The 27,006-nt window shown below is 40.9% G+C and overlaps 1 protein-coding gene across 2 annotated transcripts in view; it reads right to left on the bottom strand.

Annotated features, from left to right (window-relative positions):
• Window positions 1–26,608, bottom strand: part of SMAD1 (SMAD family member 1) — a 74,802-nt gene extending 48,194 nt beyond the window's left edge. The window contains exon 1 of one of the 2 annotated variants that reach the window (XM_040626343.1): window positions 26,552–26,608. The gene's annotated coding sequence lies outside the window, so the exon portion shown is untranslated. Of the gene's footprint in view, window positions 1–25,382; window positions 25,561–26,551 lie in introns of those variants that run through there. The other variant, XM_008685444.2, reaches the window with a different exon arrangement.
• Window positions 26,609–27,006: the final 398 nt, after the last annotated feature.

Below are 27,006 nucleotides of genomic sequence, written 5' to 3'. Positions count from 1 at the left end.
TCAAAGAAGAAACTACAGTGAAAACTTAAAAACATTTTTAACGGGGTGCCTGGGTGGCACAGCGGTTGGGTGTCTGCCTTCGGCTCAGGGCGTGATCCCGGCGTTATGGGATCGAGCCCCACATCAGGCTCCTCCGCTATGAGCCTGCTTCTTCCTCTCCCACTCCCCCTGCTTGTGTTCCCTCTCTCGCTGGCTGTCTCTATCTCTGTCGAATAAATAAATAAAATCTTTAAAAAAAAATTTTTTTTAACTTAATGATTATAAAAATACGACACATCAAAATTTGCAGGATGTGGCTCAAGCCACGCTTAGAGGGAACGTTATAGTCTTAAATGCATATATTAGAAAAGAAAAAGAGATGAAAACCAATGTTCTCTGTATCTACCATACACACACACACACACACACACACACACACAGTAAATTAAACCCAAAGAAAGTAGAAAGAAATGCAAGCAGAAACGGGGGGGGGGGGGGGGGGGAGGACACGCATAACAGAGAACCTACAAAATCAAAGCTGCTTCTCTGAAAATACTAATAAAATTGGCTAAACCTCTAGCATAACTGGTCAATAAAGGAGAAGGCACAGATTACCAACAATGGGAATGAAAGGGGAAAACCATCACTGACCCTCAGAAGTTAGAAAGGTAAGGATTACGAGTAGCCGTCCCGGCAAACCGCGCATCTGCGCAGCGACTCTGTGGTGGTGCGCGTCTGTGTTTCCCACCACAGGAAAGTGAGGAATTCCATCTTCCTGCTCCTCCTGTTCTTAGAGCCCAGCACTGTACCTGGCACACAGCAGATCCTCAATAAATATTTAATGAATAATTTAGCTCCCTGAAGAAATCAGAAGGCCAAATGTGGAACTTCAACTTTATGCTATAAAATATGAATAAATATTACTAAATATACATATTATTCAATGGGCTGTGAGGAATCCGTTGTTTCCGGTCTTTCCTTTTGGGTAAAGAGTTTTACCCAAATTTACCAGTCCTTTTGAAGCTGGCATCATTTTCATTAAACAGAAAAGGAAAGAGAAAACAAAGCTGGGCCACTATCAAAAGTCACACTTGGTCAGAGTGTACCCACTGAAGTAATCATTTACTTTTAGATCAGCTTCACAGAAGAACAAAAAGGACGACTTCTTTCTAGTCCTCCAGTAACAAATTACAGAGAAATTACATTTCTTCTTATTCTATATGGCCTTTTCTTCTACTCCAATAACAGCTTTTTTATATTTTAGCCAATGATCTTCAAATAGAAGGGAGAGAGTTTCTATCAAAATCACCTGGGCCTATCTCAAACTCTGTCAGTGATGGGTTACACAGGCAAGTATGTGGTGGGGGCGCAGGGGGTGAGATTAAGAACCACCGTTTCAGACCCTCATTTCTACTATTCAAATTGACATTCATTCAACAAAGCTGTACTGAGTGCCTGCTAAGTGTTTGACACTGTGCTATTCACAGGGGACAAGGGCAAAAAGGGCTCCATCCTGAAGGGGCTCACAAGCTAAGGGAAGAGCCAGGGAGTAAACAACTAACTCAGTGGGGCAAGCTGGTGTCCCTGCAGGCTAACGCTACAGGATGGGGCTGAGAAGTGTGAGGCCATCTCCAGGGCCTCCACCGGAAGGAATGTGTGAGTGTATGAAGGTTGACCATGAGCACAGGACTAGAAGGGGAGGCCCATGTGTTGTGCATTTGCCCACCATGAACTAACTATAACACTGTATGACAAAAGCTCTAAAGCAAGTATAAACAATACTACATAAAAGAACAGAAAAAGAGAACAATGAATTCCAGGGATTTCAGCAAGTTTTCCCAAAAAGGAAATATTGGGTCTTACGGGGTGAGTTGAATTTTATGAAACAATGGAGCTAACATTTTGAAATATCACTACATGACAGACACTGTTCCAAGCACCTTCTATTTCCTAATGAGTTTAACCTTTGCAATAAACTCTGAGTAAACACTATCATTTCCCCCATTCTACAGGTAAGGAAAGTAAAATATGGAAAAGTTCAATCATCTGTCCAAAGTTTACATACACAGCCATATGCCAGAGTCAGGGCTGAAACCCATGTTGTCTGGCTCTAGAGCCTCAATGTTTTAACCACTTGTTTCAATTGCTAGTTCTCACAGACACAAAACAGAAATGCTGGGTTCAAGGTGGCTGGCGATGACACAAGGCTGCGAAGAAGGGCAGGGGCAAGACTATGAAGGGACAGTGATGCATCTTATCCTGCAGACAAGTGGAAGGTGTTGTATCAGAGCACTGCTGTGATTAGCTTTATGATTCAGAAAGACAGTTAGGGTGATATCCTCAATACAGGAAGCCATCTCCAAAAAGAGAACAAAAAACTCTAAACACTGTAGGAGCCAGCCGGAGGATGCATGTCCTGATGCCACTCACAAACATTAGTGGCAAGATCACAAACCTTTACGTATAAATGTGCGTAGATGAAACAAAATGTGGGCTGATGACTAATTTCTGCCTAAAAAATGCTTTAAAAAGTTAAGCATTTTTTTTATATACAAGTCAAACAAGCCACCTACCTCCCCATCAGGAACACAAATGAGTCCATGATGCGATGGCCTTGGCAAGACAACTCATTTTTTTCTGCCCCTTTTTGTACTTCCTGCTTTAGTTTATGTCAAAAGCTAAGTGGCCTTATCAGTTTAAAGTGCAAAATAAAAACATGAGTCAGCAAACAGAGATTTCCTTCCCTCTTCTCCAAATACAAACATTTCACACTGACACACACACACACACACACACACACACACACACACACAGCATTCATCTAGTAAAGAACCCCTCAGAAGCCTTAAAAATACTATCTTTTGTTCCAACAACTTCACTTTTAGAAACTTACTCTAAGGAAAGATTCTGAACTAGAAAGGTAAAACGTTTTTGCACAAAGATTTTCATCAAAGCATTATCTATTTTAGGGGGAAAAGAGTAATATCCAATAACTGGAAAACAGGTAAGCTATGGTGCAATCCACCCAATAGAGTATTATGTAGCCCTTAAAAAATTATGTTCATAAAAGCTATGTAATAACTTGGAAAAAACCTTAAGCACAACATAAAATGGTATATACAGCATGAACAACTACGAAAATATACCAAAATACTAACAGTGGCTGCGTTTGGAAGGTTAGTAATCTCTCTCTCTCTCTCTCTCCTCCTTTTCTAAACTTTTCAAACATTTAATGAAAAACTTTAACTTCTGAATTTTAAAAACGCCCCTATATGCAAATATTTGCAAATTACAAAAAACAAAAATCAGTTTCATGAGGTAAAGCTACATACAACCTCTACTTCTAAAATCTAAAGACTTATAGCATGATCTGATTTTGGAAGTAAGGAAAATACAGTTTAAAGCAGGGTTCTAAATTCGGAACTTTTCCCTATGGAGTCTTCCCAATGGGAAGGATTTCTATTAGCATTGCCAGAGGCCAAGCGAGAAAAATACTCTTATAATACTCCTTTTGACTGGGCTATTTAATTTTGCAACCTATGTGCTATTCCTTAATGTTAAAAGGAAATAAGCAAAAAATTTTAAAATACCTTTAACTGCTGTGTGAACTTGCTTTATATTTAAAGGAAACCTAATTAGCCAATTGCACAACAATGGACATTTTCTTCATCCTGGCCTGCTCTAGTAAAGAAACATGTAATTATCCAACTGTGTGAATAAAAACAAAATACACTATCTGGTGTTCAATACCTTTCAGATACCAGATTCCCACGGAGAGTTTTAAAAGAATTACTCTAATTTGTATCTGAAAATACATTTTAAAAAAGGGCAGAGAGAGGGTAAGCTGCCAAGTGGTACAAACCAAGTACCTTTATAAATGGATGAGGGAGAGAGCAGACAGATCAGGACCAAATTAAATGCCCTCTATAGCTTCAGACCAGTATGGTTTATAATTCTTGGACTGGCATGGAATTCAATGAAGTAGACAAAATAAATGACTCCATTAAATATTGAGGGAATAATTAAATTATTCAATAAAATAAATATAAAACACAGGCTCCAAAAAAGTGACTGGGAAAAAAAAAATCAAAGACTCCTGGTACCTTAAAAAAGTAACTGACAGAAGATAAATGGTCCACTGTCAATGAAGCAAGCAACTCACTTTTTTTTCCACGTCTTGTTCTATGGTTCATTACTCTGTCTTAACTCTAATGGTAAAACAGCATGGCATAAAGATCAAAGAATCAAGGAACTAAAAGCAGAGGGTATTGATTAACTTCACTTTGGAACTGTTTAACAGTTGGAGAAGTTATTTAGGAAAAAAAGACAACTTTACAAAAATTAATCTTCCTATAAAAATGTTTGAACCATTTTTTAGGAAACAAGTATTTTCAGGTAATGAAATAAACTGTGCATATTTCCTGACTTAGACCACTAGCTTTCTTCTTAAACAGATGATCTTGTGAATAAGCAGGAAAAGTAAGACTCGAGCTCCCAAAGGAGAGCTACACTGGGGCTACAGAGAAATCGTAAGCCAACTATGTGATTTTTTGTAGTGCAATAGTTTTTATATCTAAAATGTTTCAACATATACCAACATATGCCATGGAGATGTAAAATGCCACAGAGATGTGTTGTATAAAGTAACTGGTGGCAATATTAGTACTATGGAAAGGTATGTCATCTATCCTAACATCCAATTTTAAATAGGATTCAAGATCTGATAAGAACTCTTGCCTCCTCTGAGATGCCCGGCTAAATTAAAACATCAAAAAGGGCCAAAAAGTGAACATGCCAGTGGATCTGTAATGTAACTTTTCGTTACTCCATTTTTTATTTTATTTTTTTAGCCTACTTGATTTCATCTGGGTACCCACATCAACTGTATACTTTTGCCACCGGCAGAACTGCCAAAACAGATCATGATTCTCAAGAAGAATAAAACAGATAACCTAAAAATCCCTGACACTCACTGAAACCATAGACTCACAGAAGAAGAGTAGACACTACAGATTCGGGTTAAAAAGGCTTAAAAAGATGAAGGCTGCGAAGAAAAATATTCCAGAGATTCAATGCCAGTAAATATTTTAAAACATAAAGAGCAATCCATCATTAAGCCAAGAATTACAATGAGCTTTGTTGGTTAAGAGTAAGATGGAGAATTTACAAAATGGCGGGAGAAGAGGGGAGTTGGGGGGGATCATAACCATATTCATTAGACTGAAGTAAAATTAGGCTATGGAGTCAAAAGAATAGGGATCTTCTAAACTTTTGATAAAACTAAATTACTTATTACTTAAAAGCGGGACAGCGGACGATCCACATACTGGCTTAGGAACGCTGAAGCAGCAGCAGCACATACACTCACATTTCCGGTGGAAAAGCAATCCTACGAACAGTACCTGTGAAAAACGGTAATGAACACAGGTGGAGATAGTACTCTGGAACAAGTAAGCCATAAGTGGTTATCAACTCTGAACAGTTCCTAACAAAAGCATGAAAGACTATCACACGCTTCCTTAAGGAAAATGATACGTCTTTATGCACCCTTAAGGCAGACAGGAAAAAAAATGTTTAAATTTGCTATACAAGTGTAATGCCAGTACAATGAATACCAGAACAGAGATGGGTTTTCTCTAGCTATTTCGGTCTCGGACAAATTCCCCAAAGTTATAATGCTCTGTGATTTGGTTTCAACAAATAATCTGTTCAAATGTTTCATTTCCCCAGTTACTCCAATTAGGAACTAACTTCATTTTGAGATATCTGAATGGTAGGCAAAAACAGGTGAAGAGCTTCTACATTTCTTTTTCCTGTTTTAAAATAGCAGTTAGTCCTTGACTTTCAATTTCCAACAGGTCAAATGTAGCTAAATAAAACTCACCACTAACCAAAACAAGGAGGGAAAAATCCTAGAAGAAGAAAATGAGGATGAATAAAATCTTTCTCCAATTTTTACAGATTTGAAAGCACTTTTTAAACCACCTACTTCACTGCCAGGAATTTTGGCTAAAAGGAACTCTACTTCAACTGAGTCCTCAGAAAATGAAAACGTATTTAAACAAACGCCTACACAAGAAAGTGATACGAAGATCCACTGGAGATCCCAGAAGAATTCTGCTGGTCTTAGATCAAGGCAGAAGCAAAGTCCCGCCATTACAAACACCCAGAAGTCAAATTTCACGTTACTCAGCCTCTTATTATTAAGCCTTGTTATTGTTGCTTCCAAACATTTCCCAACTTTCTAAACGTGTAATTAATGACACAATATAGTTTGCCATTTTTTCACAGATTAATTTTCCAGATCTGGGGTGTTGGGGGAGGAGTGAAGATGGGAGGGAGGATAAGCTCCTGAAACCCTATTTTTAGTAGTAATGCAATTATGCAGGTACTACCACCTTAAAAACACGTGTGCTAACAGCCAGTTTCCCAGTCTCTCAGGTGTGACTTAAGAGACATGCTAGCAAGGGCTGCAATGTGGTCTCTCAACAGTGTTAACTGAGTGGGAAACTTTGGAATCAAAAAGGAAAGTAGTAACACATAGACCTTGAATAGCAACTTCCCACTTACCACTTGTAAGTTCACTGCAGGCTGTGATTTCGGCCAGATAATTTCAAAAGTAGCATCCCTTTGATGAAAATGAAGCAAGGAATTTATGGATGTCACAATTACTCGAGACTCTAAAGAGGACAGGACTCTAGTTTACATATTTAGGTGTGCCAAGTATACTATTCAATACATCTCCACTGCGTTAGAAAATTCTTGAAGACAAGAATGCTTTCTGGTTCTGTTCTGCATACACAAGTCCTTCCACCCTGACAAACCTAGGCTGCTTATAGGACAACTGGTCAATCTTCCTTAGTCACAGAGACTCCCCAGAGGATAGCAAGTGTCGGCTCTGTTTTATTAGATGATTACTTGTTAAGTAGACTGAAGGCACTTGGAAGTTTTCTTACTATCCTCAACTTCAACAAACAAGTTTGGCTTATTTGTACATCTCCTTGCCGCTTCTTTAATCCCACTGAATCCCTGTTCTCAAATTCATGCTTGTAATGGAAGACTGCTCTTCAGTTCGTGGTAGCCTTTCTAGATATCCAGGTCCTAACTACCTCACCCTGATAAATTTCATCTGCATTCACCCCCAACTCAAAAACTAGAGAGTCATTTGGCCTGCAAGTGCTCACTCCTTAAACACACGAGATTGAAGACCAGAGGCATTTTAAACTTTAATTTTGTTGAGTACAAGAAGAAAAACTCTACCATAGTCTCTTGGAAAAAAGAAAAATACTCTCTTTGAGTCACTGTTAAATAGAATAGCAATTTCACAGATTGCAAAGAATGTTAAATGTGGTAAATTCCCACGAGTGGTCAGTTATGAATGATTCATCACTAACAAATGAACAAAATTATTCTAATTGCATTATTACCTTATGTAAGCATTATACTGGTTGTTTTTACAAACATTATCTTATTGATTCTTACAGCAATCCTTCAAGCTATATATCATTACCTCAATTTTACTGATATACCTGAGAATAGGAGGTCAAGTAACTTTCTCAAGACCATATTCTAGTAAGTGGCAGATCTACATTTTAAACAGATAACTACACACAACAGGTGCTAGAGTCCATTAATCAGGCTTTTTTTTTTTTTAAGTAACTCAAATGCCAAATTCACAAATGAAAATGGAGTAGGCTAGAGAGGAAAAAAAACTGCCTTATATTTAAAAAAAATCCTGCTGTATTTCATTTTTTGGAACATATTTCTCCTTCTCCACTGATCTCGCAGGTGCTGTTTATGACAACAAACACACATCTGTAGGGGTGAGCTGACATACACAAGGCAGGACAGCCTGAACCCTCTCCCTATATTTAGATCCTTCTGCTCAGCTCTTAATTGAATAATTTAATCAGGACCCTGTAGAAGGGAAACACATCCATATTCATCACAGGCATCAAAGGAAACATCTTTACAAGTTATATCCTTTTACAAACCAACATATGGTCTCACGCCATTCTCCCAATTGTTGAACTCCTCCTCTGGGAAGAGCATGGAATTTTATTTCTTTTTATCACTTGAAAAAATCACTTCCCTCCTAATTCAGTAACACTGGGTGGAGGCCACTTCCTGCACAGGTGAGAGAAATAAAACTTGTCGATCTGTCACTGTCGGGAATTTTAAAGTTAACTATTTATTCTATGTACTTTGAAAACAGAAACAACAGGCAGACTCAGTCCAAAATAAGAAATCAGGGCACATGTCCCACACTTTCAAATAAAACCCCTACAATTTTTCTGTCATTGTAAAATGTTTTTAAATGAGAAAACAAGAGCCCTTCGCTTGGAGTGAAAGCTTCCACTTAGAAGATGTACTCTGAACAAAACACCTCTCTGAGCTTCAGTGTGCTTTTCCACCAAGTTTTGATTCCACCACCTATCCTGCTGGGTTGTTATGAGGCTCAAATATGAACATGCAAAACTGATCTGAAAATTACAACATGCCAAAAAATGTAATATATTTTATTAACACAACAGTTTCACAAATAAGGAACGTAATTTGAATACTTTGTACATACAAAAAAAAAAGAAGTTTCTGTCCTAGTTTTGTCCGTCCCGTGAAGTTCTAACTTTATAAGAAAGAGCGAGAGAGAGAGGGAGGGGGGAAGGAGGGAAAAGCACTGGGGACACAGCACTGAACAAAAGAGACAAAAAGCATATTTTCAAAAGTCTGTGCCTTCATGAGACCTACATGCCAGTGGTCAGGGAAGGCCTTACGAAGAGGGTGATATTTGTAGAGAGGCCTAGAAAGGTAATGGGCTGAGCCACGTGGACAAGTGGGACAGGACACTGCAGCAGGGGGAACGAGGCAAGGGGCAGGCGTGAGAGTGGAGGTGGGCCAGTTAACGGGACCCGACCCACGGACTTCCCAGCCTGCACTCTGAACGGAGCTGGGGACCACAGGGGAGATGTGAACAGAGCTTGACAGGATGACCAGGGGTTGGCGCCCTGAAAGAATGAAGGAGGAAGTAGCAGGAGTGGTGGCGGTTGTGGTAGTGGCAGCAGAAAGAACAAGGGAGACCAATTCGGAAAGCTATGGCAATTGTGGTTTGAGAAGGTCAAAGGTTTGGATCAGTGTGGCAGAACAGTCAGATCCTGGATATATTCTGAAGGTATGGCCACGAACAAATACACTTTATTGCTGAAGTAAATAAAGAAAATAATTAACCATAAAGTTGGGGAAATCAGTTTAATTTTTAGACACACAAAACCCCATATGATGGAACTATGAGGCGGAGTCTCTGAGATGGGGTCAAAGGTCACCGGAGAAGAAGTCTAAGAATTACCACAGGAGCAGTAGGGAGGGAGTAACGACTGGAAGTTCAAATCTCTTGGGAATGAGGGTGAATGATGGGGACCCGGGCAGTAAAGCACTAACGAGGAAGGAAAGTGAGAGGTGTAATCTGACATGATATTCAAAGCTGGGTGTTTCTACGGAGGATGGAAGAATGGTGTGGTGGCAGTGAACAGGGCCCCCCTTGCAGGCACCACGTTAGGAAGGTTATGAGAAGGAACAGCCACGCCTTGAGACAGCTGCAAGGGAAGCAACATCCTCAGATGGACACACACAAACATATTCATGTTCTAAATAACCCAGATGTCTAACAATAATGGAATGATTAAATAAATTATGGTACATCCGACAATGATGTAACTGTTAAAAAAGGAAAAAAAAAAAAGACAGACTTTCATGTCTAAAAGGGAAAGAAAACCATACCATAAGTTAGAAAAAAGTTGCAGGACAATAGATACAGTAGGTCCATTTCAATTTCAGTAACACAAATAGAAACAAAAACTGTACAGGTATAATAACATAGGTATATTTTTAAAGGCCCGGAAGGAAATGCACAAAACCAAGTAAGTGGTTCCCTTAGGAGTGAGCTGGAAGGAGGGGAGTGCAGAACATTTTTACTTATAACCAATTACTGTTTTCGATTTTAAAACCCCGGTAACAAAAATAAATAAAAACTGAAGAGGGTAACATTTATTCTACATTGCTCTATAAGACAGTATTATGACCAAGAGGTGGCAAGATTTATCTTTTTATAAAGGAAAAAATAATTGAAAGTATTTCTGCACAGAGTGGAATTTATCATTGCACTGGGATTTTTAAGAGAAATCTATTCCTGTACTCAGAGTTGGAATATATGACTTAATTCCGGGTGAATAGGATATGGGTGGGAATGTACTTTTTTATTAAGCAATTCAGCCACATGATCAAAAAATTCAATTTTACAAAATGCATATTATAACAAAAAACAATTTTTCTTCCCATTCTAGTCCCTTAGTCCCCTTTCCATTAACAATTCAAATATCCTTCAAACTTTTCAATGCATTCATTTCTTACCCCAAAAAAGTTTTGTATTATTCAAATATCTTCAAAAGCAATTTGGTCCTGTCACTTTTCCACTTTATAAATCTGTTACTTGGAAGAATGAAATAATTTCTAAAAATCCAAGTTTACACAAGCACTGAAACAAACATTGACATTAGCCAGGTTTCACTCTCCTCCACATGACAATCAATGACAGCCTGTCTTCGATCTGCCAAAAACTAAACTGGACTTACAAAGGTTTGCTTGGCCGCGTCGCAGAAAAAAACAACAAAACAGCAGCAGCCCTCTTCCAGAAAAGGACCAGCTTCCTCCAGCTAAGGGCTAAAAGGAACAAATGCAACATCTCCCAGTGGGTTGGGGGGAAAATGCTTTGGATATAAGCAAGCATAATGTACAGAATTAGATGAGAGCTGTACTGTAAGCCCACACTTTCTCTGCCTCAGTCACATGTTCAGTCTGGTCCTATCCATGAACTTTTCCACAGTGACTTACTTACCAGTCAGAATGGAAACACCTAGTGAAGCTCTCAGAAGGCTTCAGAACCCAAATTCTTCTCCCATTCAACTACTAGGAGAACTTTAGTCTTCACTAATTCACTACTTAATTGAAGAAATTCTTTAAGCGCTTAACACCAACATAAAAGTGCAGCAGAAAGAAAATGAGTATGGTACAGTTCCCACCACCACCAAGCTTACAGTTAGGAAGTGTGTCAGTGAGGGATGGCAGAACCATCTTATAAGGAGGACTGTGATAAGAGTCACACGTTTATCTAAGGAGGAACATACATACAGGGCGAATGGCCAACAATCTATGTTGTTTTCTTTGCCACGATTACATCTCGAATGCATCCTGGGCTTTGTTACCTACCATGCAATAAAAATACAAATTGAGTTCAACTGACTGTCAAGTAGTCACATCAGTAGGAACAATAAAATGGATAATCCGAAACAGCCTTAATAAAAAATAACCATTGTAGACATTTTTCCAAAGAAGACAAACAGATGGTTAACGGGCACATGAAAAGATGTTCAACATCACTAAGCATCAGCGAAATGCAAATCAAAACCACAGTGAGCTATCCAGTTAGAATGGCTTTTATCAAAAAATTGTCAAAAAGACAAGAAACAACAAGTGTTGGTGAGGATAGGGAGAAAAAGGAACCCTTGGTCTAGCCACTATAGAAAAGAGTATGAAGGTTCCTCAAAAAAATTAAAAATAAAAATACCATATCATCCAGCAATTACTGAGTATCTACCTGAAGAAAACGGAAACACTCATTCAAAAAGATACATGCACCCGTACATATATTGCAGCATTATTTATAATAGCCAAGATACGGAAGCGACCTGTGTCCAACTGTGGATGAATGGATAAATATCTGGGGTGCGCGCGCACGCACACGCACGCACGCACACACACACACACACACACAAATACTACTCAGCCATAAGAAAAGAATGAAATCTTGCCATTTGTGACAACACGGACAGACCTTCAGGGTATTATCCCAAGCGAAATAAGCCAGATGGAGAAAGACAAATACTGCAAGATGTCACTTATGTGTACAATCTAAAAAACAAAACAAACAAAACAAAACCCAGACTCACAGACACAGAGAATAGACTGGTAGTTGCCAAAAGGGAGGAAGGTTGGGGGAATGGGGCAAAATAGGTGAAAGGCATTAAGAAGCACAAACTTCCACTTATAAGTGGAAATAAATAAGAAATAAATCATGAGGATGTAATATACAGCATGACAGATACAGTCAATAATATTGTATTCTTTGTAAGGTGACAGATGGTAACTAGACTTATTCAGGCGACCATTTCACAATGTATACAAATGTCAAATCACTATGCTGTACACCTGAAGCTAATATAATATTGTATTCAATTTTACCGCAATGAATTGAAAAAAATTACCTACTGTGTTTGGGATGCATTATGCTTTACCAAGGAAAGATTTTAATTCCTTATCAGTTTGTTTACACTAATATTATATACTAACATTGTTTATACTAATATATTCCCTGAGAGCACAGCAAATTCTAAAGAAATGCCTGTTCAAGATTCAAATACTGCTGTGGAAAATCTCTAAGTGGATGATGCAGTCAGTTAACTAGAATGGTTTTAGTATATTACAAAAACTTACAGAAGCAAACATATTTTATCATAGAAATCTCTCCACCTCTTAAAATTCTGACTGTAGGCAAGAAACGGCCTCAATAGAACATCTGAAACACACCAATTTCAGCCTCAACAAACTCTTGTCACCATCACTACCAACTTCAAAGGGAGGGAGTTGCCATGCACGTGGTTCACTGGATGACATCTTAGGAGCGCATCCATGGTCTCCATCATTTTCAACAGGGCTCAAGTGTTCAAAAAGAATCAAAAACCATCCTCATCTCACCACCACCACTCACAATGAAGCACCAGGCACTGTTCTGACACTTTATACCTATTAACTCTCGTACTCCTTACAAGAATCCTATAAGGACTACTTTAGAGATGATGAAACGGAGGTACAGAACGGTTAAGGAGCTTGCCAAGGCCACCAGTCCACCACCTTGCCCCTCCTAAATAACCTCCTCCTGGGTCTCATGTATAAAGCAGAAGGACGGGTAAGCAAGGATTTGCTTAGAGTTTTATTTTAATCCCTCCAATCTTTCCCTTCCCAACTTATTTTTATTTTCATTGTTCTTTCCTTCTTGATAACTTCCCACTTTCCTAGAACATGGGAAAAACCAAGAATTTTTATCAGGGCAGCAATGACAAAATTAAGTTCATTTTAATCTAAAGAGCCCAAAATAAGGATAAGAAGTCGTAAGCTACAACTCAACAAGACGTAAGAAAATTGCACCATGGCTTCACACCAAGGAGAGGCATATATGTGTCCAACTCTTAATATTCTTTTCTTATAAGTCTGTGGAACATCAAAATTAAACTCCTTTTAAGAATGCATCTTCTTTACATTCCCACTGATTATTCTTAGGGTTCTTCACTGAAAACATAAACTAAACAAATCGAAACAAAATTACTGGCTTATTTTTTTTCTTAAGGTAATACTTTTCCACTCAGACAAATGTAGAGATGGAGAAAATTTATGGGCAAAATAGTAAAATATTCATTTTAATGGCTAACACACAGCTGACAGTCACAATGCTATCTATACATAATGGCAAAAACTAGTACTCTGAACTCTGGAGGATGCAGGTGAGGGAATGAGCAGCAGAGGTGAAAATAAAGTAAACCGTGTACCGGTATTGTGGAAACATCGGCTGGGGGCACTACCACTTCAACTCTTATCCGCCTCCTCACCCCTCTCCTTCATGCTCTATGGCAGGGTTTCTCGGTCTTAGCATTATGGGATGTCAAGCAGCATCCCTGCCCTCTACCTACTGGATGCTGGTAGAATCACTCTTGCCCTACCTCCCCAACATGTGACAACTCCAAATTTCTCCAGACATTGGCAGATAAACCACTGCTCTACTCCTCTCCACTCTGCCTCTCCTTTTCTCCTTGTAATCTAAGTGTCTCAGGCCTCGACACCTCTGTTTAGCTCCACTTCTAGATACTAGGACATAAGGAATTGCTGACCTCTTCAAGAACTGACAAGAGAAAGAGGTCAAACATACACATCCTTTCTTCCTCTCTTTTTCTCCTCCAACAAAGAAAAAGCAGGAACGTCCTGCTCAGTTGGTGGAGCGTCCAACTCTTTTTTTTTTTTTTAAAGAGTTTATTCATTCTACAGAGAGAGAGACAGCCAGCGAGAGAGGGAACACAAGCAGGGGGAGTAGGAGAGGAAGAAGCAGGCTCCCAGTGGAAGAGCCTGATGTGGGGCTCGATCCCAGATTGCCGGGATCACGCCCTGAGCCGAAGGCAGACGCTTAACGACTGAGCCACCCAGGTGCCCCTGGAACGTCCAACTCTTGATTTCAGCTTGGATTGTTATCTCAGGGTCCTGGGATAAAGCCACGCTCAGTGGGTCCTGTGCTCAGCCGGGTCCCGTGCTCAGCAGGGAGTCTACTTGAGATTCTCTCTCCCTCTGCCCTGCCCCTGCTTGTGTGCGCACTCTCTCTCTAATATAAATAAATAAATTTTTTTAAAAAGTCAAGAACAAAACAATCAATCGTCAGAATTAATTGGTATGGCTTGACCACCTACAATGGGTAGCATACAGGGCCAAGTACTGCTGGGTATAAAAGACATAGTTCATACCCACAATGAACTTCAATCAAAATGAAAAAATCCACTCATCGAGTACCTACTGTGTGTCAGGCCAAAAGTTCTTAATGCTGGTGGACATTAAACTTGCCTGTAATAATTTTATAAAAGCTCCCCACCATAACCCTTGAGTAGAATCCCCTAGCAGCAGGTCCACGGAGTTCTGCGGTGGTGGTTCAAGTGATTTCAATGGGCAGACCAGGGGAGATCAATCTTGCGATCATAAAGACACTGCCCATTACCCCCAAAGAACTCAGTCGAAAGGGGTAATAAGGTAACCATAATAAAGGCTATTAAAACAAAAGCTAGACTAGACAAGATGGTTTGTACTGTTCATCAAAGTTAAAGATTTTTAGCGCAAGTCTAACACTGATGACCACTGATTCCCACCCTATCAACTGTATAGGACATACCTTATGAAGTATAGATGCTCAAAGACTGAAGGCCAGGAAACAAAAGCTCTACCAACGGCATCAGCCTTCCTTCTCAATCCCTTGATTGTAAAGGCTATCCCAATTATAAGAGAAACACCTTCAAACTAAGAATACCTAACATTAGTAATGATGGCTTGTTATTTAACTTTTCTTACTGTGGTCTCCTCTTACTGATAAGATTGCTTCTTGGAGGCAGAAACTGACGTGTACATTACTCTATCCCTCCCTAAATATAGCAGACACACAGCAGGAGTGTGCAAGTCGCTTGCAGAATTGATTAATATGGGCTTAACAAAAGGCAGAACCCCACAGTGAGGGTGCACCTTCTTAAAGGAGCCCTTCATGAAATACAAATCAGCATCTCACAGCCTGCACAATTTGACAAGACAAAACTCTTCAGTGTTTAAATGCACACAAATGCTATAAATACAGTTTGTGTGCCAACCATTTGAATGTTAATCAAGTTAATTTTGTTCACAGTTAACAGGAAAACATTTAAAACCAATCAAACATTCCCTCAAGCTTGAACAAACTCAATGGAAATCCTGAGCTCACAAACACGAACACAAGGAAAATAAAGAGGGTGTTATTAATCATGCCAGACTGCAAAGCCAGCAATGGGCAAAAAGCAAAACAGGAAGCTGTAACAGATGAGATGGCAAGCCATATACAATCTGCCATCCTGGGCTCCAGGAGGGGCTAAACCTAACGCACCATGCGCTGCCTTATTATTCCCTCGTGAAAAGTTACAGTCTCCGATAAAATTAAGACCCATTTTTCCAGGTGGTCATCCTCCGTCTCCCACCCAGCTTTTAAAGAGTCTGAGACTGACCAAGGCATATCAGTTCAGGGTTCCTACTCACAGTCACTCACTCAGGAGGGGATGGGTACTAACCCAAGTGGGAAGTCTATAAGTGAGATAAAAGTCTCCCCCCCCCCAACTTTGAGATATTCACAGATCACCTAAGGGGCACCTGGCTGGCTCAGTCAGTAGAGCAAGTGACACTTGACCTTGGGATCGTGAGTTCAAGCCCCACACTGGGTGTAGAGATTACTTTTAAAAAAAAATCTAAAAGAAAGGAGATGGTGAGGCAGAAAATGCTGACAAATAATTCTACTCTGTCTAGCAGCTCGGTTAAGAACTCCCTTAATACTGAGGTAAGACTGAGTGTGCTTCCGTCAGGTATGGACCTCACCCACGGGCAGCATATGAAAAGCCTTTTTTCACACCCATGATCACTGTTAGCCTTGAGAGAAAATACGGGAAATTAAATGCTGATGCCTAACTTTTTAAATTATTTTCTCTCTACTACACAAGAGGACTTTTCTTACTTTGATGCCTTATAAACTAACCCATTTCAACAATCAAAACCGTATTCCAAGACTACCACCGTGTCTTCTACGAATAAGAAAATGCCACTATAAACAGAGTCTAATGCTGCAACTCAGGTAGGAGAGTAAGAGGCCCATTTCCATAGACTCTGTGAAGCACTGGTGTCTCTCAGCTTCATCAATCACATCAGCTGATTGAGAAACTGCATATAACTAAGAACCCTAATGGGCTACGAATCCCCCCACATTCTTCCAAGACTCTGACCCCAAAATCATGTCAAGGAGAGGAGCAGGTATGATCAAGGAAATAAGATGGAGAAGGCCTGTCTCTTGTAACTCTGGCTTATATATACCATGTACCTCCCAGTAACCCCAGCTTTGCTTAGGCAGCTGGGAAATTCTGGCTTTAATGAAAAAAACCCAGTTTTCCCAGGCCGATACTTCCTGGTACATTAAGAACAACACAATAAAGTAAACAACGTCATCCCTACTCCAGTGAGGAATCTGACCAGGACACAGGAGAACATTTTTTATTAGAAGCTAGCATTTCATGTATTTTTTAATCGTTCACATCCTTTACCAATCTTGTTTTTTAGGGATGCTGTTTTCCTATCGATTTCAGAAGTTTCTTAAACAGAACAGTAACTTGCTGCAAATATGTTACCTAAAAGGTTGTTATTTGTAAGTTCATGTTTAGTTATTTGTAAGTGTGTATTTGGCCACACAAATGCTGTCAAATCTATACAATTTTCCTTTATGGTTTCTCCCTTCCACGTTTAAAAGGGCTCTACAGCTGGCTGTTAATGACCCTCTCCTATCTCTTGATGAAACGGCACAAATCAATCTCCCCCTCTCCTTCTGACATTACGACAAGAATCCATGCCAGAATCTTCCTACACTGAGTGTGCATTACTCCACTGGAAAAAAAAACAAAACAAAACATAACACTAACGAATGCTATAAAAAAAGCCACAGATAAATTTGAATACTTATCTTTAAAAGCTCTGGGCAATTTAAGTAACTTCTTTAAATCATTAAAGGGCATTCTTCTCTTAGTTCAATTACTATATTTTTCTCAAAAACCTTTATCTACAATAGTCAGGGAAATGCTCCATCTACAAATTCCCAAACTTGATATTTCACAATTTCATTACCAGGATTCCCATTGCTTAACTCTTCTCAATTCATTTACATCCATTAGACTCCTTATAACCTGTGACCCCTTATCTAGATTGGATTCAATACCGCTCTCATTAACATTCTAGACTCTAAAATCACATTGATTTTTATAAACAGCTAACGTTTTCTGAATGCTTACTATGCACCAAATCCTATACTGAACATAAAATGCACCTTCCCTCTCCATTTTAACACCTCTGAAACCAAGAACTTTACAATCAATGGTAAGTCATACCTAATTAACGGGTTTTTTCCCTTGAGTAGTACATGAAATAGTGCAATGAAATAATTAGCAGCATCTTAATTAGATGAAATATGTAAGTATAACTCATTTCATCTTACTATCAATCCTGAGGCTAATACTATTATCTCTATTTTTCAAACAAAGAAAAGCTGGGTACGAAAGTGAATGGTAGCTTCCCCCAAAGTTACAAAAAAGTAAGTGGTGGGGCTTAGACTTCAACCCAGGCAATCTGATTCTAGAGCCTCGTCTCTTAAGTGACCTGCTTTGCCTAGGCCAGAATCATCTTCACCAACATTTCTCTCCAATCTTACTATCAGGCCATCAAGCTATCCCAGAAAGTAACAATTACCTAGTCCACAGCCACATCAAACTTGCCACCAGGCTTTGCCCTTGCTGTTTACACTTTGAATTTTCCATAGATCCCCTGGCACACTACCTGCAATGGTTCTTTCAAAACTTCTCCGTTATTGTTAAACTTCCGATACCGTTTGCCGAGTCGCCCACCTCACCATCCCAGGAAGAGCCTCGTCTCCCACACTCCCGCGAAAGTCAGCGCAAGCTGCCACAAGCTCTGCCACCTCCTTTTTTCTAACTTGGACCCCATTCTGCTGCTTTCTCGGACAATTCTCCCCCTTTACAATGGTTAATATTCTGTCACCTGCGCTCCAGATCACTAACTCCATCACCTTATATTGCTCTCTGTCCATTAACTTCTTTCCTTCAAACCTCGGAATCAAAGAGATCGCATCTATTTTGAAATACAAGCCACTCGAGGGCATCTGAGAATCTATTGCTCATTTCTTAATATGCTCTGTGTCTCTTCACACCTGCACTCACTCGATTAGCCTGCCCTTTTCTCCTTCACCATGAACCATACAACATTTTCCCACTCTGAACCTACTTCTGGAATCCCTCTTCCCCAGGCTTTCTGGTGTCACTGCTCCTCTGACCCCGAATCTTTCTTCCAATTTCTTCTGCCATCCACTTTAAATATGCCTCTTTCTTCTACTAATTCCCAATTGTGGACTTCAATGGAAGACTCAACCCGCCAGCTCTTTCCTTTCCATGGTCCTCTGGAAATACCTATCCACTCCTGGAAGTTCAACCATCATTTCTAGGAGATGACTCCTGAGAATCTATTTGTGAAGCTCTGAGCCCTTCCCTAAGCTTTGGTTACGTATCTCCAACTTGCCTGTAAGACGCTTCTACTTAGATACTCTACCTTAATTCGACACGTCAATTCATTCTTTACCCCTTCCACAACCAGTTCGTCCCTAGTCTTGAGAAAAGACTTTATTAACTTTCCAGCCACTTAGGTTGGAAACAAGAATACTCTCTGATACCTCTCTCCCATTACTCTATAGCCAAACAACCACCAACTGTTTTTTTGCTCATAAAACCCATCTCATATCACATAGATAACTCAAATAGCTTTCCTACTAGTCTCCTGGCATCCAGGCCCTACCTTCTCCAATCTACACTGCATGTTCACCCTCAGCGACTTCCCCATGCTTCCTTATTCTGGCACTGTCAAGTACGCAAATTCTCACCCCAGCTTAGCCTTTCTGTGTGTCTTCCGGCTTACCATACTGAGCCCATCAGGAACACCCACTGCGGTGAGGCAGGGCTGCTCACCAGCCTCTAGATCTGGGCTGTCCAACAGGACAGCCACAGGATAAACACAGTTATGTTTAAACACAACGTAATTAAGATTAAAAAGTGCAACTCCCTTCAGTTGCACTGGCCCCATTTTAAGTGCCACTAGGGCTAGTGGCTATTACATTGGACAGTGTAGACAGCAAACATCTCTATCACTGCAGAAAGTTCTGCTGGGACAGTGCTGCTGTGGAGATCTCAACACTCAGGCTTAACCTCCCTGGTCTTCCATACCACTACTCTGCCTACAATGTTTCTCCCTTCTATCTATGCAAATCCACATGTCCTTCCATACCACAGTGGTCCTCATGTGAGTTGTCTGTGCAACTTCCTCCTGTATTATCTTGTAATAACTCTTGCAATGTTGTTGTATTTAATTTCCCATTTTTGTGTATCTTCTAATTATTGAGCCACTCAGAACTAATAAATATTCAAGGGAATAAATGAGCATATAGTCACTATAATACTGCATCAAAATTATCAAATTAATGGTATATGTAATATCCCTCTTGCATTAAAAAGACGTTTTCTTTCAATCTAAACAAACAAAAAATCATGTATTTAGCTAACTAAACGACTTAATTTAATGCCTAATTATAATACTTGAAAGACAATTAGTTCCCCTTTTTTTTTCTTGTGGTGTTTGAAACTGGAAGAAAAAAACCTTAAAGATCTGAAATACTTCCACTTTGCATAAGCACACCACAAAGAAACCACAAAAGATAGACAAGGAAGGGAAAATGAATGAACAGTTTGAGTAAATATACCCTAACTATCTGAGATTATAGGAAAAAATATCTATAGTACGGCTACCCTAAAATTAGGGAGAAACTACAAATAAAACATTTAAAAATTATGTATATAAATATATTTTTGAATCAATAGCTAGACCCGTCCATCTTCCTCTTTGCAAATATGACATGGTGACTATTTATTTATATTCAAGCTTAACAGCATATAGATGCATAATTAACTGCAGTGTATTATGTGTTCTTTCTTTAAATTCAAGATTATTATCTCAAGAAAATTAGTTACGAAACCAATCCACCACACCATAAATCTGGGTTCTTAACAAGGGAACAAGGCTCCTTATCTGAATACTAGAACTGAGCAGAGATTTGGTAGAAACGGCCCGGTAAGGATTCCCTTAAAACTTCAAAAGCTGGATGCTTTATTTTCAAGAGGGAGTCTTGATTTGAGTTCTGATTTGAGCTTATAACAAAAACTATAAAGATGTAAAACTGCTCAAATACTACAGTTCCCAGTACTTTCCTAAAATTCTGATGTGATCACTGGAGTTGAACTATTTATGAAAGTCTTGGCTTTTTCTGTCTGAAAAACAGCCTCTCTTACATAAATCAATGTGCTACAGAGCCTGGTCATTTCTGTAAATCAGCTAGCAATGGCTATCAAATGTTACTTTTTTACCCAATAGGACTTGTTGTGTATCTCTAAAATTGACTCCATCGTAATAGTGCATACCAAAATGAAGATTTTAATTTAGATTTTAAGTAATTACATTCATGCTACTTAGATTTGCTTTTTTTTTTTTTTTTTTAAGGAAGTTACTCCAGAGTAAGTGTTAAAAATTCTTCAGGTACTTTTGCTGCAAATCAGATGACAGATCACCACTATTTGCACTACCAGGTAATAGCAGAAAAGGAATATAAAGAGCCAAGAGATTTCAATTTGGAGGAAAAGGGTGATGCCCCTATTTGTTATCAAAGCATCCCCTGCTAATGTTGGTACAAAAAGTAAAACCAGAGCTTCCAAGTTGTTCGACACATTGAAGTGCTAGGAGAGCGGCAGGCCTGGAGAGGACATGCAAGCCCCGCAGCCCTTCCTCTGTCCCTTCCCTGTGTACTTATTCCTTCTGCTGTCCTTGAGCTCAATCCTTTATAATAAACTGCTAAGTCTGGGACAGAAAGGGAGGAGAGAAAGAAAGAACAAACAGTAAAACCGCATACAGAAGTACCAATACAGAGAACATTTCATCAGCCTCATTTTATGACTTAATATCAAATTCCTCTACCCCTTTGTAGGTAAATGATCTTTCTTCTCCTCAGACCTTTCCAATTCTCTCCCTAATACTCCCTAGCTCCTTCTTTAAATACTCCAAACTTTAGCTTTTGGTTAAGAATGTGATTTGCTTTTGAGAGTCAAGAGAGAAAATTCATATAGCAGAACTGCCTAATTTAATTTGACCTTGGTACAAACTTGGATCTCCCATTTTCTAGCAGGTCCCATTGATTAAAAGAGACACAGGGCTTTTCTTTTCCATCTCTAAAATGAAAAAAATCAATTTTAATCTGTAAAAAACATCTCTCTGAGGTTGTCAGACTTGATTCCTATTCAGCTCAATGTTAGGTACAAAAAAGTCGATACCATGCCAAAAATTATTCTTTCCTCCCCTCCCCAAATTACACTGGACATGCTCAGACCAAAGCCTTAGGAACACAATGAGCGCAGCAGGAAACGATAAACAAATGAGAACTGAACAACAGTAAGAGTGATCCTGGTTCTGGCTTTCCCTCTTCCAGTCACTTAGGTGGGTGACTCTAGGCAAGTTGGCTATCTTCTCTGGGCCGCAGACTGCTCAGCTTGATATGAACCGATGGGATTAGAAAATCCTCAAAGCCGCTTTTAACACTAAGTATCTCTGTTCTCTACAAAGGAAATTACACATCTTAATGTTTATGAACGCACTTGGCAAGGTTGTCCCATGGATGTCCTTCACCTGAAATATCATGCAATTTGGGTACTTGTGTATACAAGCTCACCAGGGCATATAAACATTTTTGGATTGGAGGATCTTTGGATTGGAGGATGGGAATGAGCAGATATTGGATCCATGGTTTCATCAGATTCTTAAACAGGCTGACCAAAAAAAAGGGGGGGTGGGGGAGGTTAAGAAAAACTGCAAGACTACACACAAGGAGACATTAAATGTGGGAAAAAATTTCCAGGATTCGCCATGAAGTATTTTCATCTCCAAGTACAGTATCTAACAGCTAAGAGAAGATTAATTTTGAGGAGATAAAGTGAACTACTAGAACTTTTCCCTTCACTACCATCAGCCTGTGATATTACAAAAAAATACAAGGTTCGGAAAGTGGCAGGAATTATCCAGAAAAGCAGAGATGAAAATAATTCAGCATTGAAATACATTACTTTTTTGTCAGATTTATTCTTCCAATTATGTTCTGCTTAAATATGTATAATGTAAACATTATATTTCTTCTTAAGCACTCAAAAGAAGACAGCAGGAGAAGACAGCCCAGAAAAGTACAACAGAGGGCAAATCTATCTAAAAGCCTTAAAAATAAAAGTCAAGTCATGTCCATACTGAAATAGTAAAACCCAGCAGAACAATGATTACTTGAATATTCTAGACAGAAAACATACACATATAAATATAAATTAAAAATATATATATATATATAGTTAAAAGTGAGGCTCTACAGTCAGACTGCCTGTTCTTATCCCAGCTAAGATTATAAATCATAATCACTCACTAGTTATGTAGCCTGAGGCAAGACACTGAATCACGCTGAACTCAAGTTTCTTTGCCTGTAAAATGTGATAACAACAGTACTTAGGTAAGTTTTGGGGCTTAAATAAGGTATGAGTATTAAAATTAAGCATACAGTAGAAACTCTGAACATATTAACTACATGCTAACTCAAATTAGGGTCTATGATAAATATGATCCAGAGAAAAATCAATCTCATTTTATCCAGTACTTGAATTATCACTTCCAAACTGTTTTTTATTTTCTCAAGAGCAACTAGTAGGTGGAAAAATTACATCCCTTTCTTTTCCTGACCCCACAAACTCATGAGAAGTAGTAAGCAGAGAAGCTGCTGAAAGAGGAGTAGAAAGGAAAAGCAGAAGTAAAGGTCCTAGAGCAGCACTGTCCAGTAGACCCTTCTGTAATAATGGAAATGTTCTATATACATTGTCCAATATGGTAGCCCCTAGCCACATGTGGCTAGTGCTACTGAGAAGATGAACTTCAATTTTACTTATATTTAAATATCCATATGTAGCTACAGCTACCTTATTGGATAGCACCTCCCCAGATAGCACCTCCCGACCCATAAACTGAATAAAGATTGCCAGAAATTTCAGCAAAAAATGAGTCTTCTTTTCCTAAATTGTGCATACATTCAATTCAGATATCTGCTTTCAGTGGAGACCTGGTAACCGTGACTAGTTAAAGAAATAACATGCCAGCTGATCCATCAATACAGTGCAACTCAGTGCTAATGAAAGGATCAGAGATAAGAAGTATGTGGACCTCTGATATTTTAGAATGTCCCTAAGGCCACGTTAAATTCAAGCTCACATGAAGCCTGATTCAATACACAGGATTGGAGCCGCAAAGGTCCTTATCAGAACCCCCAATGCAAATGTCTCTCCACTACCAAATGGAAAGCTACTTAGACAATGCAGATTGAACATCTTTTCGTTTATCTTCAATTTCTTCAGAAATTCAGAGTTCTGTAAGCCTTTCCCTCTTTCAGAAACACTAGCGACTAGCGTTCCTGGGCAGCTCAGCCTTTCCACTATAAACAAAATCCATGTACCACCCATATCTGAAGTATAACGCCAGACCCCTGCTTAGCTGCCCCTGTAATATGGTTTAATTATGATGACTGAACTAATAGGCTGACATCATAGACTTTTACAGGCTGACCCCATGTCATCCTGATGTATCATTTTGCACCAGTTCAGTGCTGTAAATCAATTTAAGATCTCAAGCAGGTTGAAAAGGCTGGTAATGATGCTTTCTCTGCTGTCTCTGGAGACTCTACATTATACACAACTTACATTATTTATAAAGCCTCAATGATGCCTCCATTAGCCTTGTAAGACTACACAAATGAGATCTTTTATACACACACAGCCTGGCCTTGATTATGTAGGCGACTACAGCTTAAATACAGTCGTCTAATTACACCCCAGTTTCTTCTTTTTCCTACCTAACCAAATCAGTTAATTTTATCTTTAACCCAGAATTATTATAAATCAGAATCACAAACTGAAATCAGTTTTTAATAAATGTATGTGGGAAAATGGGACTTACTTAATGCTTTAATGAACTCAGGAAAAAATTAACTTAAATTCCAAGAGATGTAAGAGGTTAACATTCTTAATTGCCTAAAAAACGGTCATTTCTCTTAAAATGCAAAGGTCATCAGCTCTTCAAGGGTATAAAACCAATGGATACTGCAAAAAGGAAAAATGTATTTGGTTACATACCTATGGTTGGAGGGGTCAAACTAAATCAAGGACAAATCCCTACCCTCAGAAGAAACCCCATCCTGCCTGGATCCTCCAGAGGCCCTGGCATCACCCAGCTCTAGAAAATCATCTCTCATGACCCTGGTTACAGTTTCCTAAGAACTGCAATTTCACACAAATGTACACCACCTGCAGAGAAATATCAAATAACTGCAAATGGGAAAGGGAGGGGAGAGGAGGACAAACACCTTAATCAGTTCAGCCTACATAGGCCTGGCACCTACATCAGAATAATAATGATGCAAAATATTTATACTCCTTGAAAATGCTGGGGCCCTGAACATGGGTCCTGCCTCGATTTTTTTTTTTTTTTTGAAATAGTGGTTCCAATATGGCTCAGCTACCTCCCATAAAACGTAAAGTTGTAATTATAAACAAGATGAAAAGTCAACATGGGCAGAGAACAGTTTTCTCATTGTGTTACTGAAAGTAGGCATGCTATCCACCACAGGCAATTAGAGCAAGAAATGTTCTGAAATGAAGGCGTTCTGTGATTGAGGTGCCAAGAGTTTCAGCAACAGGATGCCAAACTGAAATCATGCAACTTCTGTGTCATTAGTCCGAAACTTCAGATACAATGGAAAGAAGGGAACAGGAGGGGAAAGGAAAAGGCCGGTTGCCCACGGCACTCACGAACACGATGCTTCCTCAAGGAGATGGTGCTGAGACGCGCCTCGATTTCCAGAAGGGAAGCGTCCTACTGGCTATCCTGCACAGTAGATTGAAAAATCGTATGCGCCCCAAAATAAACAAAAGCCGCAGCTACTGTAGCTGTTAAGATCCGGCCGGCGTTTGTTCCTCCTCGCTTCCTAAAGTACCTCAAGGAAACGTTCTCCCTACAAGCCTACATGTCTATTAAGCAACTAGAAAAACAAGCCCACGTCTGTCTCTCACACCCACTCCCCCCGCCGTCCTGCGGCAACCACCCCGAGAAACACTAACAAAGACAGCGGAGTAAAGGCACAGTTGTTCAACAGCGAACTCACAAATACACATGCAGTGAGGCAATCGAATCCGGTAAAGGGAAAGGAATGAGACAACACTTGGGAGACGCACGGGGTGTAGGCGGAAGAGGGGAAAAAAAAAATTACGCGCCGCCGCCAAGCCTTTGAATAAATTAGAGGGAATTTCGGTGCGAACTTTCCTTGACCTCGACCCCCAAGAGGCTCGTTGGGGCTGAGAAAGGACCCCGCCTGGGATGCGGAGGGGCGCAAGGCACCGGGTGCCCCCCTCATGCCAGACCCGCTCCGCGAGGCGCCGACCGCGGAGAGAGCAGCGCCCGCCGCAGCCCTCCGACTCCCGGAGGGGTCGGCCGGGCCGGCGCGGGACAATGGGCCCGCGGGCAGCGCGCACGGGCCTCGGCCCGGCTGCGGAAAGGGAAAGAGAAACGGGGAGCGGGCGGAGGGGGAGGGCGGCAGGGGAGGTCCCGCCGCTGCCAGGGCCGGGGGCGAGGCTCGGGACCGACGAGCGCGGCTTCCCCACCGCAGACCCAACAAAGACGCGAGGGGAGCCCCGGCCGAGCCCTGCCTGGGCGGCTGGGCGCCGGAGCAGGCGGAGGTGGCAGGTTCGCTTCTCGGACCGGCCGGGAGACGCCATCATGGGGGGTCCACCGGTCCGCCCCACGCGGGGAAGAGCCCCCTCCCCGCCGCGGCCCGCGTCTCCGGCCCCGCACAACCGCGGCAGCCCCGCGGGCCCGCGCTTGCCCCACGAGAGGCGGCGGCGGTGCTGGAAAGCACTGGGAGCCGAGGGAGGGCGGGGACGCGGCAAAGGAGAAAGTTGGGTTCGAGTCTGTTTCGTTTTACCGGGTTGGCGGCGCGCCCGTCCGCGCGGGCGCACGAGTGGCCGGGCGAGCGGGGTCCCGCGGCCCCGGTCCGGCCGGCGGGGCGCTGCGCTCGCAGGGTCCCTCCCCGCGCCTCGGCCCGGGCTGAGCCGCTCGGCCTCTCCTTCCTCCTCCCGCCCGCCCGCTCGCTCCCGGAGCCTGGATTGATCTGGTCGCGCTGGCGTCAGGGAGTCGGAGTCGCCCAGCCTCCACTCCTCGGCTGCCAATACCCAGCGCACTCGCCGCCCGCCCGCACGCTCGCTCGCTCACACGCGCACTCGCGCGCCGCCGCCGCCGCCGCCGCGCGACCAGGGATCCTCTCCAAATTCCCGGCCGGGTAGCGCGAGCGCGGGGCCGCGGGCCCGGCCACCTCCCCCTCACCTCCTGCACCACTCCCCGTTTATTCCGAGGAGAAAAAACAACTTTCCTCCCCCTGCT

Source organism: Ursus maritimus, unplaced genomic scaffold, assembly GCF_017311325.1.
Source record: "Ursus maritimus isolate PB19 unplaced genomic scaffold, ASM1731132v1 scaffold_11, whole genome shotgun sequence".
Lineage (NCBI taxonomy): Eukaryota > Metazoa > Chordata > Mammalia > Carnivora > Ursidae > Ursus > Ursus maritimus.
This window is presented reverse-complemented; position numbering and strand designations above follow the sequence as displayed.